Source organism: Oncorhynchus mykiss, chromosome 30, assembly GCF_057628025.1.
Source record: "Oncorhynchus mykiss isolate SJ-2025 chromosome 30, ASM5762802v1, whole genome shotgun sequence".
In the NCBI taxonomy this organism is placed as follows: domain Eukaryota; kingdom Metazoa; phylum Chordata; class Actinopteri; order Salmoniformes; family Salmonidae; genus Oncorhynchus; species Oncorhynchus mykiss.
This window is the reverse complement of record NC_143051.1, coordinates 41137241-41155721: the sequence shown is the minus strand read 5'-3', so window position 1 is coordinate 41155721 and position 18481 is coordinate 41137241. Positions and strand designations below refer to the sequence as shown.

The 18481-nt window shown below is 39.7% G+C and overlaps 2 long non-coding RNA genes across 2 annotated transcripts in view; one reads left to right on the top strand and one right to left on the bottom strand.

Moving 5' to 3' along the window:
* The window catches only part of LOC149970311 (uncharacterized), a 431327-nt gene that overhangs the window by 321673 nt on the left and 91173 nt on the right, over window positions 1-18481 (top strand). The gene's annotated exons all lie outside the window — the stretch shown is intronic.
* On the bottom strand, window positions 1675-3651 carry LOC110496096 (uncharacterized). The gene is made up of 2 exons (XR_016493694.1): window positions 3174-3651; window positions 1675-2861 (listed from the first exon to the last, which is right to left on the bottom strand). It is a non-coding gene; the product is annotated as an uncharacterized LOC110496096 (long non-coding RNA).

The following is an 18481-nucleotide window of genomic DNA, read 5'->3' as shown; positions in this document are numbered from 1 at the left end:
CTGAGAACTCTCTAGGCAAGTAGTGTAGCCTGCAATTTCACAATATACTTCAGGCGAGCAAAATCTAGAGACTTCCTTAGATTTCGTGCACCAGCTGTTTACAAATATGCACAGACTGCCTCCCCTCATCTTACCGGAGTGTGCTGTTCTATCCTGCTGGTGCAGCGTATATCCCGCTAGCTGAATATCCATGTCGTCATTCAGCCACGATTCCGTGAAACATAGGATATTACAGTTTTTGATGTACCGTTGGTAGGATATTCGTGATCGTACCTCATCTAATTTATTGTTCAATGATTGCACGTTGGCGAGTAATATTGACGGTAACGGCAGCTACTCGCCTTCTGTGGGTCCTGACGAGGCATCCGTCCTCTGTACCTGCGTCGCTTCCTCTTGCGAAAAACTGGGATGCCGGCCCTGCCGGTTGTTTGGAGAATATCATGTGAGTCTTGCTTGTTGTTGAAAAAATCTTTGTCTAATTCGAGGTGAGTGATCGCTGTCCTGATATCCAGAAGCTCTTTTCTGCCATAAGATACTGTTGCAGAAACATTATGTACAAAATAATTCACAAATATCGTGAAAAACCCCCACATAATAGCACAATTGGTTGAGCGCCCGTAAAACTGCTGCCATGTCTTCCGGCGCCATTTTAGGTTGTTGCACACAAAGTCAAGGTATTGGAGTGGCCATCACAAAGCCCTGATCTCAATCCTATAGAAATGTTGTATGAAGAACTAAAAAAGCATGTGCGAGCAAGGAGGCCTACAAACCTGACTCAGTTACACCAGCTCTGTCAGGAGGAATAGGCCAAAATTCACCCAACTTATTGTGGGAGGTTACCCGAAACGTTTGACCCAAGTTAAACAATTTAAAGGCAATGCTACCAAATACTAATTGAGTGTATGTAAACTTCTGACCCACTGGGAATGTGATGAAAGAAATAAAAGCTGAAATAAATAATTCTCTCTACTATTATTCTGACATTTCACATTCTTAAAATAAAGTGGTGATTCCAGCTGACCTAAAACAGGGAATTATTACGAGTTTAAATGTATTTGGCTAAGGTGTATGTAAACTTCCGACTTCAACTGTATATAGGGAAGGTCATCAGGGAAGTGATGGAGTCTAGGTGAGTCTGATGACGCGCAGGTGCACGTAACGATGGTGACAGGTGTGCGCCATAACGAGCAGCATGGTGACCTAGAGGCCGGAGGGAGCACAGATGACAAATATAAAATATATTTTGATTTGTTTAACACTTTTTTGGTTACTATATGATTCCATGTTTTATTTCATAATTTTGATGTCTTCATTATTATTCTGCAATGTAGAAAAAAATAGAATGTGTAGGTGTGTCCAAACTTTTGACTGGTACTGTATATAAAAACATTATTTGACAAAGCATTGAATTTGGATTTACTGCTATTAGCCCATAGAAACACATTGAATAACAGATTCATACATGGATAAACAGAAAAAAAGATCAGGAAACAATTCTTTTTTTTTACACACACATTTAACCCTTTCCTTTAGGCACTAAACTACTTACAGTGCCTTGCGAAAGTATTCGGCCCCCTTGAACTTTGCGACCTTTTGCCACATTTCAGGCTTCAAACATAAAGATATAAAACTGTATTTTTTTGTGAAAAATCAACAACAAGTGGGACACAATCATGAAGTGGAACGACATTTATTGGATATTTCAAACTTTTTTAACAAATCAAAAACTGAAAAATTGGGCGTGCAAAATTATTCAGCCCCTTTACATTCAGTGCAGCAATATACATATATACATTTTATTGAACCTTTCACCTCAGATGTGGTGGATTGGGATGCAGCCCATGCAGATAGCTCTAACTTAAACAGACAAATGTTTTATTATTATGCTAATTAGATGTCCGTGGAAACTCAGAAATCAACTCAAGTGGGTTAATCAGGGACATTATGTTTTGTACCTCAAAGTCTATTTACTGCTCCTTGGATAGGCAATTTATTAGCCACCGTCCTAAGCCCTTCCCTGGCCATGTTCCCACTCTGAGAACAAAAAAGTTGATTGTTAGGAGAGATGATGAAAATATTAATTACTGAACAATTGTAGGGACACCAACTCAATCTCTATATTCCAGGCAGATATTTTTCATTCAACAAACAATACGTTTTAACAAATGTCATATGGGGGCCGAATTGAGAGTCAGCTGCATCAGAACAGTCAACCAACAACGACAGAAATCAATGGGGAATAAAGCCACCTAGGGGCTAAATTCAGAGGACACAAAATCCACAGATGGCGGTTTATTTTTTATATGAAACGCCAATGAGCTGAAACTGACACGCTGATTGCTTATTGACATGGTACCCATACTGCTTGGACAGTCTACAGGATATTACAGTCAATGGAACATCATTAACACTATTGTTAGGAATATGGTTAGGAATATGGTTAGGAATATTCCCTATATAGTGAACTAATTTATATTAAACCACAGCCTTGGTCAAAAATAGTACACTAAATAAGGAACAGGGCACAATTTGGGAGGCAGACACTAATGGCTCCTAGAAAAGGAATGCAATTCATGTAGGTCACTAATTAAATTGAAAACAGCCTCTGGTCATAAATGACTCAATACTGCCAATATAATTATGAACATACAGTACTCCACACCCAGTCATGGGTGGGCCTGTTGATCTTGTGATGAATGTCGTGGTTAACAATTGAGGTAATTAGCCTGCATGTGTTAGATTCATTTTTTTCATATAATACAGCCTTACCTACTCCTCCAGCCACTCATTGTACTGCACGATACTCGCCATGGCAACATCAGTGCCCTTGATAAACATGTGATGTCACCTGTGGTCTCCTCCTAGAGCAAAGTATGAAAAAAATTCTAGATGTTTAACCATATAAAAAGCATTTCAGTGCCATATCATACTAACAACAGACCTGAATTCAAATACTACTTTAAATCCTTCAAATGAGTTGAATGTTTGTGTTAACCTGCCTAGATGGGGTTTGCACTTTTCTGACTTTTCTATTGATTCCATTGCAACAGGATAGCTCAATCAAGCACAGCTTAAGTATTTTAAATGATTTCAAATAGTATTTAAACCCAGGTCTGACTAACACACACACATAGTTACCAAACATGTAATGGTCACCAAAACTAAGTCCATACCCTGACGATGATGACCATCCTCTTGCTCTTGGAGGTGAAGGTCTGCAGGATGTAGTAGGTTAGGATTTGTCCTGCTGGGGTCTTCAGCAGCAGGGAGTTCAGGTCCCTAGTCACCAGTCAGGCCTACGCTCTCAGTCCACCGCACCAGTGCCACCTAAAGAGGAACAGCGCACACACAGTAAGGTCAGGAACACACCCGCACTACTACACAGACCCAAGCACTCTGCTCCTATCATTAGGGGCTGGCTATGGGTCCACATAGAGGTTTCACAGGTCAAGGGTAGGGGCTCTGTGTATGCTCACAGGGTCAACTTCCTGATCGCCCTGAAACAAATCCAACACATGAAATTAACTGGTTCATTGTTAAGTATCATTCACAGCTGAGACGGAATACAATGAGACACAGAACGAGGTTGTTAGCCTCATAGTAACAGAAGGACTAACTATAACTCAGTGGCCAATTATTACACAATAGAAGGAGCAGAATGGTGAATAATCCTGAAGTCATAGGCTATGCTTTAGATTACGACATATGGTGAAGGGACCAAAACCAATATACCTACTGTAATATATATAAAATAATATACCTACCAATGACAATAACATATATAGACAGTTTCCAAGGGGGAAACTCATGTCAGGAAGTACACTACTGCAATTTGTCAAATGTGTTATGCAGGATCATTACGATGCTAGATAAGCAGAAAAATATGCACATTTTGATCATTTGTTTGTCCAATAATCTATATAAAATGACCCTAAGTAGCGCTTGTGGTCAAAATGCATGGTCAATAATTGAAACAGAAAGGCATGTGCTAAAACTGGCTTCCACTTAAAGCGGCAATATGTAATGTTTTGAGTGACCCGATATGAATCGGTCATTCTCAATGAAAGCAAGTCTAAGAAGTGGTAAATATGTTCTATGTGTGCTATTTCTATGCTTCCCGATCTTGTTTTTTTTTTTACTTTCGGTTTTGGACACAAGCTTCAAACAGCTGAAAATACAATATTTTTTGTTATTGAAACAATATTTCACAGCAGTTTAGATGGTACATTGATTCTCTGCACTATACTTTGCTTGTTTTGATTCACATAAACTGAAATTAGGCAAACTATTATACATTTTGCAACCAGGAAATGGCGGAGCGTTTCTGCATGTAACTGAACTAAGAGGTTTATCATAATGAATGGGGATCTTTGTGGTTGTGTGTGTGCTAGCGTGCGTGTCCCTTCCCCCAATAATAATAGGGCATACACTCAACCGCAGCTTCAAAATGGTGTTCAGTACACAATTGTCACGCAGTACATCACTTTACTGGATATAACCCAAAGTCCTGAATCATCATCCACTGTCATAATATTGATAGTTCGTTGCCTTACAAATACTATGTATACAATGGTCTAAGTGCTTTATCTCTGGAGTCTGGACACACTATTTGTCTTTTCCCTCCCACCAAGTTCAGCTACACGACTCAATTCTCCACGTCCTCATTTTTTATTTGCTCACTCAAAAGGTTGATATTACTGTATACTCCTGACTTACAAAAAGGAACTGATTGCTAAATACCCCATAATTTTTTTCTGGTTCCCCTTTGAGGTCCGTGCTAGGCTGGCTATATGTACTTTATACACATCTGTGGCAAGAACGTGTGTATGCGCGCGCGCACACAGTCAGGATCTAAGACCTACCTTCTCAATCTAGTTTATCAGCTCCATTGGGAACTATTTAAAGCCATTTCAACTTTGATACAAACTGTATGTGAATCATATGTTACATAAGGAATTTAAGAGACTACCCGTGACTACTTTAAGATGTTATGTTCTTATTTTTCAGAGTAAATAATTCACGGACAAAATATAAACTTTATCCAAGTTTAATCATTCCTCAAAGGTTCTGTACAGCTGAAAACAGGCAGCTAAACATTTCAGACATCACAGTTTATATGCATCCTACTTAAGACACTCCTCTCTCTTCCTTACAGTTTATGGCTCCACAGGAAAGAAGGTAACCAGATAACAACCCTGATTACTCCCTTAAGGGGAACTGACCTCACCCCTCACCTCCTGACCCAGAGATATCCATCTGTCTTCCCTATATCAACACATCACTCTCCTCTCTTCCATCAAAACACATTCCAAGCCTTCTGGCTTTTTACAAACTCTTTCTATTCAAGGCTTTTTCTCTATCATTTATTTAATATCTCAATGTTCAAAGTTTAGCCGATCCCAGCAACGACAATGGCAGACCAGTTTAAACTACCCAATCAATCATTTGAATGCAATTCCCAACATTCTAGTGATCATGTATATCAAAATGAAATGAACAGCATCTAAGCATTTCATGATGAAAATGGATCTGTAATAGCTCAATTCTTCCAACTATGTCATTACCAATCAAAACTAGGATTTTAAAAGCACTTGCTAAACATTATTTTCTTAATTGATTTAGGGTGGTCAACATTCAAGATAACTACAATTTATTAAGTTATCATATTAAGTTATCATATTAGAACTATGCATGTATGTAAAACATTCATACATGCTGACTGACTCCATAGATAAATGTCCATCTTTGCAGTTTTATTTGGTCACCTATTGAAATGGGTCAATCAGGGACTTACAGTGCCTTGCGAAAGTATTCGGCCCCCTTGAACTTTGCGACCTTTTGCCACATTTCAGGCTTCAAACATAAAGATATAAAACTGTATTTTTTTGTGAAGAATCAACAACAAGTGGGACACAATCATGAAGTGGAACGACATTTATTGGATATTTCAAACTTTTTTAACAAATCAAAAACTGAAAAATTGGGCGTGCAAAATTATTCAATCCATCTCTGTCACGCTCTGTCATCTCTGTAATAAAAGGAACATGAAACACACCAGCATTACAAATCATTAGGGCTGAAGCGTTAGCTGCTGACGAGTAGTGTGCTAAAAAGACTCATCTTTCATTAGCAGAGCTTAAACAGAGTGCAGGCAGACGGTTCCATCCTCAGCACAGCTGTTAGCGGCCTGCCTGAGTGTGAACAATATAATTATTTCATGACTTCAGCTACAGATCAAACTCAACCACCTAGAGGAAATGCTGGTCTTGAAAGTATGTCGGTGTAACGCTTAAGGACTGAGCATGAATGAACAATGAAAAGCCAAGAGGAGAAGTAGCGGAGAGAGAGGTTTAACGCAATGACTCTTTATGAGGAGTTGTGAGCCATGATCTCTCCTGATCTTGGAAAGTTAATAAAGCAAAGAGATCAATAGCTAATCTTTCTGCTGCTAATTCCTATAATTGACAAGTGATGTTTGCACATGTTTACTGAGGCTACTCAAATTCAGTGAACCATTTAGGACAATACTAAGAATGTGACCCTAGTAGAGTATGATCAGCTGTGCATATGACTGCACTACATGGCTCTGGATCTCGTCCATGGTGTCCGTCCCATAGGACACTGTCCCCAGGTGCAGCCGCTTGAAGATCATCTCGTTCTGTGTTAGAGTTCCATCAATTCACAACGCAGAATGAAGTGAGATTTGCATTAGAGGCAAACAAAAGGTTAATGAGTGAGAGCCTCTATACCAGCACATAAATCACATACTGGTGCTCATTTTTGAGGTGGTCATGCATTCATTACGGCTACAGTGTTAACCCTATGATTTCTTTCAGCATTGGTTGGCAGAGTTTATTTTTTGGGGGGGAGGAATCACCTCACTTAGCTTAAACAGATAAAGGGAACAGCATTCTTAATTGTGGCACCTATGCTTATGAAATATTCTCAGATCTTTATAAATGAAATAATATCCTACCAAATAGAAATAATGTTCCTTATGGCCATCTTAATCTTAAAATGTCTGCCATCGTGCTAACAGAGGTCAGGGTAAGGTTTGGTTATTGGAAAGGAAACTCATTTGTTCTAAAAGAGTCAGAAAAAAACAAATGTAAAACAAATAAAATAGAAATGAACTAAGAATCTCTGTAACGGTTTTCTTCCGTTGAAAGAGAGGACCAAAGCGCAGCGTGGTTAGTGTTCATCTTATTTAATAATAAATCCAAACTGAACACTTCAATTTACAAAAAACAACAAATGCGAAAACCGAAAACAGTACCGTGTGGTGTAAAACACAGACACGGAAATAATCACCCACAAAACAACAGTGAAACCCAGGCTATCTAAGAATGATTCTCAATCAGAGACATCTAACGACACCTGCCTCTGATTGAGAACCATACTAGGCCGAACACAGAAAAAACACCTGGACACAAAACATAGAATGCCCACCCAACTCACGTCCTGACCAACTAAAACAAACAATAAACACAATAACTAGGGTCAGAACGTGACAATCTCAAGTGAATTCTGTATTGTTCAGGGATACAAACTGGTGAGGGCTCCCCAAAAATAATTTGCACAGAAATGCGCGAAAAAGTGTTAGAACATTTGATTATTTTCAGAGAATAACAAGTACATACTGTAATACACATTTGAAAATAGTTTCCTGGGGTGGGGGGGAGTTGGGCTCATAGGTCTGAGTTTAAGGTTCATCATGACATGTAATGTCAGACAGAAATACATCAGTCTATAATGCACCTGAATCTGACAAGTTGTTCTATAGAGGTGCATAAAGAAAAGTAAAAAACAAATCCTGTCTCACATCTCATATACATTGCTAGGTGTTGACATTTTTACAAGGAGTACATAAGCACAATTAAAGTGTTTGAGGAAGTGTTTTTTTTATTGTTATTTAACTAGGCAAGTCAGTTAAGAACAAATTCTTATTTACAATGACGGCTTAGGAACAGTGGGTTAACTGCCTTGTTCAAGGGCAGAACGACAGATTGTTAACCTCGTCAGCTCTGGGATTCAATCCAGCAACCTTTCGGTTACTGGCCCAACATTCTAACCACTAAGCACAAAGTCACACTTTAGTAGACCATCTGGTAAATCCAACCAACTATGCCTGTGCGCTTCCCAAAAACAATTATTTCAGCACCTCACAATGCCACAGCCTCCCATTTTGTGGGGTGGAGAGATAACAGAGACTGACCACGAAACGCTCACTCGGATCTCACTCGGATATGACAAATACTGTATAACTGCAGGATGCTGTAATGCTGTGTCCCAATTTTTTTTTTTTACTGCAGTATTTTGGAAGTGTAACTACTGCATACAAAATACCACAGTCGACTGCACTAAGGGAGTCCCTGTCCATCTTCTAAAAACATCTGAAACCGTGCCTCTTCAAAGAGTATCTTAAATAATCCCAAAGCACCCCCGCACCCTCTCCTTTTCGTGAACTAACAATTGCACTTGACATTTTTCCCCCCTTACTAGCTCTGACTTTTCTGATAGCTACAACTGAAGTCGGAAGTTTACATACATTTTAGGTTGGAGTCATTAAAAATCATATTTCAACCACTCCACAAATATCTTGTTATCAAACTATAGTTTTGGCAAGTCGGTTAGTACATCTACTTTGTGCATGACAAGTAATTTTTACAACAATTGTTTACAGATAGATTATTTCAGTTATAATTCACTGTATCACAATTCCAGTGGGTGTTAGGAAATTATGATTAATATGACTGAACAAATCATTTTAAATGGAACTGTAAGTAAACTTATACTCTGTTATATTATGTTTAATAGGCAATATGAGTTCATAAGAAGAAATTGTGTGACAGGAGAAAGGAGTAATAAAATGTTAAAGAACACCATTCCAACTGGGCAGGAACAAATGGGTTGTGGACTGTGTAAACACATAAGGTCGTTAGCCTATGGTTGACCCAACCTGAAACTTAGCTCTGGGGTTTTTAGATTAGGCAGTGAGTGCATTCCTAGGGTTTCTGTTAATTAAAACTGTCAGTTCAGTGGTGATCGATAATGTTGAGGGGTCAAAGGTTATCTGGGAGTGTGTTAGTAAGTTAGAATGAACTTTTCACCTTACTTTGTCCTGGTCGACAGGAGGGGTTCGGTTAAGGCAGAGAAATGACGTCATGATCTGTATTTAAACTGATGCATGTGTTTGAGTGGTAGCGCGCTCAGAGAATAAATTCTATTACCTATTATTTAAAGACTGGTCTGCGTCTATTTTATGCAAACAAGAAATCTTACAAATTCTCATAAAATAGATGAAGGGCTTTCAATTGATGAAAGCACATTGGCTTAATTAAATTATACTAACAGTGGGTCAGAAGTTTACATACACTAAGTGCCTTTAAACAGCTTGGAAAATTCCAGAAAATTATGTCATGTCTTAGAAGCTTCTGATAAGCTAATTGACATAATTTGAGTCAATTGGAGGTGTACCTGTGGATGTATTTCAAGGCCTACATTCAACTCAGTGCCTCTTTGATTGACATCATGGGAAAATCAAAAGAAATCAGCCAAGACAAAAAAATTGTAGACCTCCACAAGTCTGGTTCATTCATGGGAGAAATTTCCAAACACCTGATGGTACCACGTTCATCTGTACAAATAATAATACGCAAGTGTAAACACCATGGAACCACGTAGCTGACATACCGCTCAGGAAGGAGACGCATTCTGTGTCCTAGAGATGAATGTGTTTTGGTGCGAAATGTGCAAATCAATCCCAGAACAACCGCAAAGGACCTTGTGAATATGCTGGAGGAAACAAGTACAAAAGTATCTATATCCACAGTAAAACGAGTCAAATATATCGACATAACCTGAAAGGCCGCTCAGCAAGGAAGAAGCTACTGCTCCAAAACCGCCATAAACAAGCCAGACTACGGTTTGCAACTACACATGGGGACAAATATTGTACTTTTTGGAAAAATGTCCTCTGGTCTGAGGAAACAAAAATAGAACTGTTTGGCCATAATGAACATCGTTATGTTTGGAGGAAAAAGGGGGAGGCTTGCAAGCCAAAGAACACCATCACAACCGTGAAGCACGGGGGTGGCAGCATCATGTTGTGGGGATGCTTTGCTGCAGGAGGGACTAGTGCACTTCACACATGAGGGAGGAAAATTATGTGTATATATTGAAGCAACATCTCAGACATCAGGAACTTAAAGCTTGGTCGCAAATGTTCTTCCAAATGGACAATGACCCCAAGTATACTTCCAAAGTTGTGGCAAAATGGCTTTAAGGACAACAAACTCAAGGTATTGGAGTGGCAATCAAAGCCCTGACCTCAATCCTATAGAAAAATTGTGGGCACAACTGTTAAAGTGTGTGTGAGCAAGGAGGCCTTACACCAGCTCTGTCAGGAGGAATGTGCCAAAATCCACCCAACTTATTCTGGGAAGCTTGTGGGAGGCTACCCAAAATTAAGTTAAACAATTTAAAGGGAATACTACCAAATACTAATTGAGTGTATGTAAACCTCTGACCCACTGGGAATGTGATGTAAGACAGGGAATTTTTACTAGGATTAAAATGTCAGGAATTGTCAAACTGAGTTTAAATGTATTTGGCTAAGGTGTATGTAAACTTCCGACTTCAACTGTACTTTGAGTAAAATGTACCAGACAAAATTGATTCACTGTTTAATGGATTTCCGCCAAGAAAAGTTAGGCGAGCGAGCAAAAAAATAAAAATACATTGGACATGAACAATAGGAGAAATATTCAATTTCAGACTGATTTTCAGATTATAATATTTATTAATAAATCAGAAATTAACATTAATGAACATTATTCACATAGGATGTATAATAGAATTTCAGTTTTTGATTTGTTAAAAAAGTTTGAAATATCCAATAAATGTCGTTCCACTTCATGATTGTGTCCCACTTGTTGTTGATTCTTCACAAAAAAATACAGTTTTATATCTTTATGTTTGAAGCCTGAAATGTGGCAAAAGGTCGCAAAGTTCAAGGGGGCCGAATACTTTCGCAAGGCACTGTATATGTAAGGGAATACCCCCCTGAAATGGACAAAAATGAATAGCAACATATTGGCATTGGACAAACCATATACACGATGTCCAATACCACCCAATGTGGCGTTGATTCGTGCAAAGTATATTGCAAATGCCATATGGCAATTGCCAGTTGTAACACTTCATAAATCCAACAGTGCGCTCCACCGGGGTTTTTCATATTGGAAATGCAACCCAAGTCAACATCCAAAAGCAAAATTTTGAAAAAATTATTTTTTTGTCAAAAACTTATCACCCCTTAAAAAAGTGCTTTCTGGACCGTTTTTCGAAATTCTTTCGATTTTTTTGTCAATTACACATGTGTAAGAACTGTATGAATATATTTTTGTCCAATTTTGTTATCATATATATATTTTTTTTAATTACATGCGCATAAGGCATATGTTTTGTCCATTTGCAATATGATTTAATAGGAAGTCAAAAGTCGAAAATGTGATTTTTTTTAAAAAACTTTAAAAACTAAAAAAAGTGCTTTCTGGACCGTTTTTCTAAATTGTTTAGATTTTAAGACAATTAATCATGTGTAAGAACTGTATGAATATACTTTTGTAAAATGTTATTATCATATTTTTTTTTTTACTTGTGCATAAGGAATATGATTTGTCCATTTGCAATATGATTTCATAGGAAGTCAAAAGTCAAAGTCAAAAGTCAATTTTTTGGGGGCCAAAATTGACTGAACTGATGAACTCGGGATGGCCGGACAGTGATAGTTGTTCATTTCCATCACTCGTTGTGTTGATTTCATCATGTCCATTTGGTGATGTTTTTTCACTATAGAATCATATTGCAAATGCACGTGCATTGTTGTGCAACTGGTAACCCAAAAATAAAAAAATGGTGATTTCATTATGTCCATTTGTTTATGTTTTCTTACTTTTTCAAAGTCACTGTGCATTTGCAATATGTTTTAATGGGCAGGTATCATCACGAATTTGGCATGCTCAAAATTCAAACTATACTTTGCTCAAACTATACCTTTGTCAACTTGTATTATCATAATTTTTTTTTGTTTTACTTGTGCATAAGGCATATGTTTTGTCCATTTGCAATATGATGTCATAGGAAGTCAAAAGTCAAAGTCAAAAGTAATTTTTTTGGGGGGCCAAAATTGACTGAACTCGGGATGGCCGGGCAGTGATAGTTGTTCATTTCCATCACTCGTTGTGTTGATTTCAGCATGTCCATTTGGTGATGTTTTTTCACTATAGAATCATATTGCAAATGCACGTGCATTGTTGTGCACCTGGTAACCCAAAAATAAAAAATATGGTTGTAAATGCATTTGCCAGGACTCCTATTGTCCATGTCCGCTATGGGAGTACCCTACTACGGCCCTCTATCAGTGGGGGCCATCCTTGAGTGCTTTATGGACAGTTTAAAATATGACGATGGATGCAGATTGTGATTTTCCTCCGTGCAACTGGTGATCTGAAATGTGCAACTGGTAACCCGAAAATTAAAATACTGTTTTAAATACATTTACCGGGACTCCTATTGTCCATGCCCGCTATGGGACTACCCTACTACTGCCCTCTATCCATGGGGGCTGTCGCAGATTGTGATTTTCCTCCGTGCAACTGGTGATCTGAAATGTGCAACTGGTAACCCCAACAAAAAAAAATGGTGATTTCATTATGTCCATTTGTTTATGTTTCTGTGCAAGTCACTGTGCATTTGCAATATGTTTTAATGGGCAGGTACCATCACGAATTTGTCATGCTATAAAAATCCTGCAGGAATGTGAAATTGACTGGCCCGATGAACTCAGGATGGCTTTGCAGTGATTCTGGTTCATCTCAATCGTTCGTTAGGGTTGATTTCAGAATGTGACTTTGGTGATGTTTTTTCACTATAGAATCATATTGCAAATGCACATGCATTGTTGTGCAACTGGTATCCCAAAAATAAAAAAATTGTGATTTCATTATGTCCATTTGTTTATGTTTCCTTACTTTTTCAAAGTCACTGTGCATTTGCAATATGTTTCAATGGGCAGGTACCATCACGAATTTGTCATGCTATAAAAATCCTGCAGGAATGTGAAATTGACTGGCCCGATGAACTCGGGATGGCTTTGCAGTGATTCTGGTTCATCTCAATTTTTCGTTAGGGTTGACTTCAGAATGTGACTTTGGTGATGTTTTTTCACTATAGAATCATATTGCAAATGCACATGCATTGTTGTGCAACTGTTAACCCAAAAATAAAAAAATGGTGATTTCATTATGTCCATTTGTTTATGTTTCCTTACTTTTTCAAAGTCACTGTGCATTTGCAATATGTTTTAATGGGCAGGTACCATCACGAATTTGTCATGCTATAAAAATCCTGCAGGAATGTGAAATTGACTGGCCCGATGAACTCGGGATGGCTTTGCAGTGATTCTGGTTCATCTCAATCGCTCGTTTGGGTAGATTTCAGAATGTCACTTTTGGTGATGGTACCTCACTGTTTAAACATATTGCAAATGGACAAGAGTCAAGTGGACAAGAGTCCATCAGTCAATTAGAAATCATTCTGACACCAAACTGATACAAACTGACACCAAACCCACTTTTTCCAACTCGTTTAGTAGCCAACCATTACATACTTCAGAGCTGGCCCAAAATTCACAACGCCTTCGGTTCAAGCCATAAAAAAACCATAAAACACGTTGTTACGTTCTAGCTGCGGGTCCATTTCTTATGTTATGTGTTGGCCTAGCTGAGGCGACCCCGAATCCCAAGTTTCGGTCATTTGGTGTCCGAGAAAAACCCTAATTGGTGCTGAAAATCCACTATTTTCCATGACTTGCTACGGGGTCCTTGAATGAGCGATCGGACAGAAACGTTGGGGTCTGTCTATGTGGGCCGAGACGTTCACAATGCACCTAGTCTTGCGACTCTGGGACATTTCTAAATGTCGTCATTTTCGTGATGCAAAAATAAATTGAAGGTATTGCAAATGTACGAGGCTGTTTCTCGTTCCGAGAACCTTCTAGAACCACCTAACTCACCACGCACTATCGACATGAGGTCTAGAACAGGATTCTAAAGTTTCGGAACTCTAGGTCTGACGGTTCTTTTTTAGCTCGAACAGAGCTAACTATTGCAGCCACTGTCTATCTCTACGCACCCCAATACGTCCCTCCTTCCAAGTTGTGTTTTAGTGTGATTTATTTTTCCTTTGATTTTTTTGGGGAAAAATGACTGATTTACTGTTCACTGGGGTTGCCTAATCACACATATGAAGTTTTGGAAAGATCAGACTTTTTTAACCCCTCGAAACAGCCCCTGAGACACCAATTATGGCACTTCCGGTTGGCACAGGAAGCTATAAATCAACATATCCTCAGTGGGGTATGCTCTTACAGAATCCTGAGTTTTAAGTCCTTACGTTAAGAACTGACTGATTTACACAGGGTTGAATGCACTATGTCTATCAAACTGCAGGCAGGGTATGGGTAAACACTTTTAGGGTGATTTTAACCACTTCCGGTTGGTCCAGGAAGCTTAGAATCAACACAGGTACACCTCATAGTGGCCTGATGGACTGGTACCGAAGACAGGTTCATACGGCATTCATAAGGCTTCAGGTTGAATTTAGGAGTGTAGGCAATGTATTCCTATGGGGAGAGAAGTCAATGCAAAATGTTTGATGTAAACACCTTTTAACTATTAAGGGTTAATTCCACACGGTCAAGGTTAGGCTTGCACGGATCGAGAGGACCTTAGGAACATTCCTGGGGTGGAATTTTTCTTCTCACCCTAATGGTTCTCTCACTCTCACCCAAAATCAAATGACGTTGTGGGGCAGGCTTCATTTTGGGCCTGCTATTCTAATGGTCGCTGCGCCTAGACCGAGCGAGCTACGGTCAAGCGGGATATCTCGTTGAACTCGGCACGGCCTAGGGATTATGGTAATGCCATTTCCTGCTCTATGTGTATTTAAGCACCGCACTTTGTCACTCCATCCTTCCTGTGTGTGTGTGAGGGAGCTTTTCTTTGACATCTGTTGGGAGAAATTACTGATTTACAGTTCAGAAGGGTTACCTAGTCACACATATGAAGTTTTGGAGAGATGTGACTTTTTTAACCCTTCGAAACAGAGAGTGTGACCCAATTAAAGGCACTTCCGGTTGGCACAGGAAGCTATAAGTAAACACATGTCTTGATTGACATAGCCACTTACAGAATCCTGAGTTTTAAGTCTTTACGTTAAGAATTGACTGATTTACACAGGCTTGAATGCACTATGTCTATCAAACTGCAGGCAGGGTATGGATATACACTTTTAGGGGCATTTTAACCACTTCCGGTTGGTCCAGGAAGCTTAGAATCAACACAGGTATACCTCATAGTGGTCTGATGGACTGTCACCGAAGACAGGTTCATACGGCATTCATAACCCACATAGGCCTCAGGTTGAAATTAGGGGTGCAGGCAATGTATTCCTATGGGGAGAGAAGTCATTGTAATCTGTGAGATCATAAAACACTGTTTTACTGTTAAGGGTTAATGCCACACGGTCAAGGTTAGGCTTGCACAGATCGGGAGGACCTTAGGAACATTCCTGTGGTGGAATTTTTCTTCTCACCCTAACGGTTCTCTCACTGTCACTCAAAATCAAATGACGTTGTGGGGCAGGCTTCATTTTGGGCCTACTTTTCTAATGGTCGTTGCGCTTAGACCGAGCGAGGTACGGTCAAGCGGGATAGCTCGTTGAACTCGGCACATTCTGGAGACTATGGTAATCAATTTTTTGTGTTGATTTCAGAATGCCATTTTGGTGATGGTCCCTCTCCGTTTAAACATATTGCAAATGCACAAAAGTCAACTAGCAAGTCAGTGTCCATCAGTCAATTAGATGTCATTATGACACCAAACTGATATCAATTGACACCAAACCCACTTTTTCCTACTCATTTAGAAGCCAACTATCACATATGTCAGAGCAGGCCCATAATTCACAGCGCCTTCAGTTTAAAACATAATAAAAAGGTAAAACACATAGTTACGTTCTAGCTGCGGGTCCAGTTTGGACATTATGTGAAGGCCTATGTGAGGCGACCCCGAATCCCGAGTTTCGGCTCGATAGGTCATTTGGTGTCCGAGCAAAACCCTAATTGGTGCTGAAAATCTGTTTTTTTCCATGCCTTGCTACAAGGTCCTTGAACGAGCTATCGGACAGAAACGTTGGGGTCCGTCTCTATGGGCCGAGCCGGTTTCAATGCACCTAGCCTTGCGTCTCTGAGACTTTTCTAAACGTCGTCATTTTCGTAATGGTCAAAATAAATTGAAGGTATTGCAAATGTACGAGGCTGTTTCTCGGTCCGAGAACCTTCTAGAGCCACGTAACTCACCACGCACCATTGACCGGAGGTCTAGAACAGGTTTCTAAAGTTTCGGAACTCTAGGTCTGACGGTTCTTTTTTAGCTCGAACAAAGCTAACTATTGCAGCCACTGTCTGTCTCTACGCACCCCAATACGTCCATCCTTCCAAGTTGTGTTTTAGTGTGATTTTTTTTTCCTTTGAATTTTTTGGGGAAAAATGACTGATTTACAGTTCATGGGGGTTGCCTAATCACATATATGAAGTTTTGGACAGATCTGACTTTTTTAACCCTTCGAAACAGCCCCTGAGACACCAATTATGGCACTTCCGGTTGGCACAGGAAGCTATAAGTCAACACATATCCTCATTGGGGTATGCTTTTACAGAATCCTGTGTTTTAAGTCTTTTCGTTAAGAATTGACTGATTTACACAGGCTTGAATGCACGATGTCTGTCAAACTGCAGGCAGGGTATGGATATACACTTTTAGGGGCATTTTAACCACTTCCGGTTGGTCCAGGAAGCTTAGAATCAACACAGGTAGACCTCATAGTGGCCTGATGGACTGGTACCGAAGACAGGTTCATACGGCATTCATAACCCATATAGGCTTCAGGTTGAATTTAGGGAGTGCAGGCAATGTATTCCTATGGGGAGAGATGTCACTGTAATCTGTGAGATCAAAAAACCCTGTTTTACTGTTAAGGGTTAATGCCACACGGTTAGGCTTGCACAGATCGGGAGGACCTTAGGAACATTCCTGTGGTGGAATTTTTCTTCTCACCCTAACGGTTCTCTCACTGTCACCCAAAAGCAAATGACATTGTGGGGCAGGCTTCATTTTGGGCCTACTATTCTAATGGTCGCTGCGCCTAGACCGAGCGAGCTACGGTCAAGCGGGATATCTTGTTGAACTCGGCACGGCCTAGGGATTATGGTAATGCCATTGCCTGCTCTCTGTGTCTTTAAGCACCGCACTTTGTCACTCCATCCTTGCTGTGTGTGTGTGTGTGTGTGTTAGAGCTTTTCTTTGACATCTGTTGGGAGAAATGACTGACACACAGTTTATGGGGGTTGCCTAATCACACATATGAAGTTTTGAAAAGATCTGACCTTTTTAACCCTTGGAAACAGCCACTATGACACCATTAAAGGCACTTCTGGTTGGCACAGGAAGCCAATCATATCCTGATTGGGGTATGCCTTTACATAATCCTGAGTTTTAAGTCTTTACGTTAAGAACTGAGTTATTTACGGAGGGTTTAGTATGTGTGTGTTATTTCAGAAAATCATAGAAAATCACAGAAATCTCGCAGAGCTCCGCCTCACACTTTAAAAAGATTCGTATGAACACCCTGCAACTGGATCTGTAACCGTTGAAAAAAAAAACGGCTATTTGTGAACATCACCAATTTGTCATTGTTCCGTTTCTCTTAAATGACGATAGATAAATGGCTGGTTCTTTTTTTATTGACACCGGAGGCTCCTTGACTTTGACCTGAAGTGGAAAAATAATTTCTCTATTTCCATTTTGGACCTTTAATCCCAGAAAAATGGCCATAACTCAAAAACCGTTGAGGCCTAGACGCCATCTTGTTCGGGGCCAACTGCACATTATGCCAAACCTACGCTCACCAAGTTTCGGCTTCGAAATATTTTCCGTTTTCGAGATAAGACCCTGTCGTGATTCGTGATGTTTTGCCAAATTGCCATATGATTCCTTATGCCCTCTTGTGGGAATTTCCGGGATAGTGGAAAAATGGTCCAAAACTTGTTTATTTTATAAAACGGAAACCGAATGTCCGACAAAGTTCATTCGATGACTTCCCGGTAGGTCCGGCCCTACCGCACGGCCCGACGCTGACCGCGAATTTTACAAACGTTTTCGGACATCTAGTAAGGGACCGTACATTTGCAATATGGACTTTCTCACTAACCATACACGAAATGCCAAAATGTTCCCTTAAGGTATGGAAATTAATAAATTCAAGAGCATCCCATATCCTGCTTTCTAAGTAGAACTTTGTTGCTGACTCCACCAGGGCATCCCTCTCAATGTACGAATGTATTGCTCTGGACCAACAT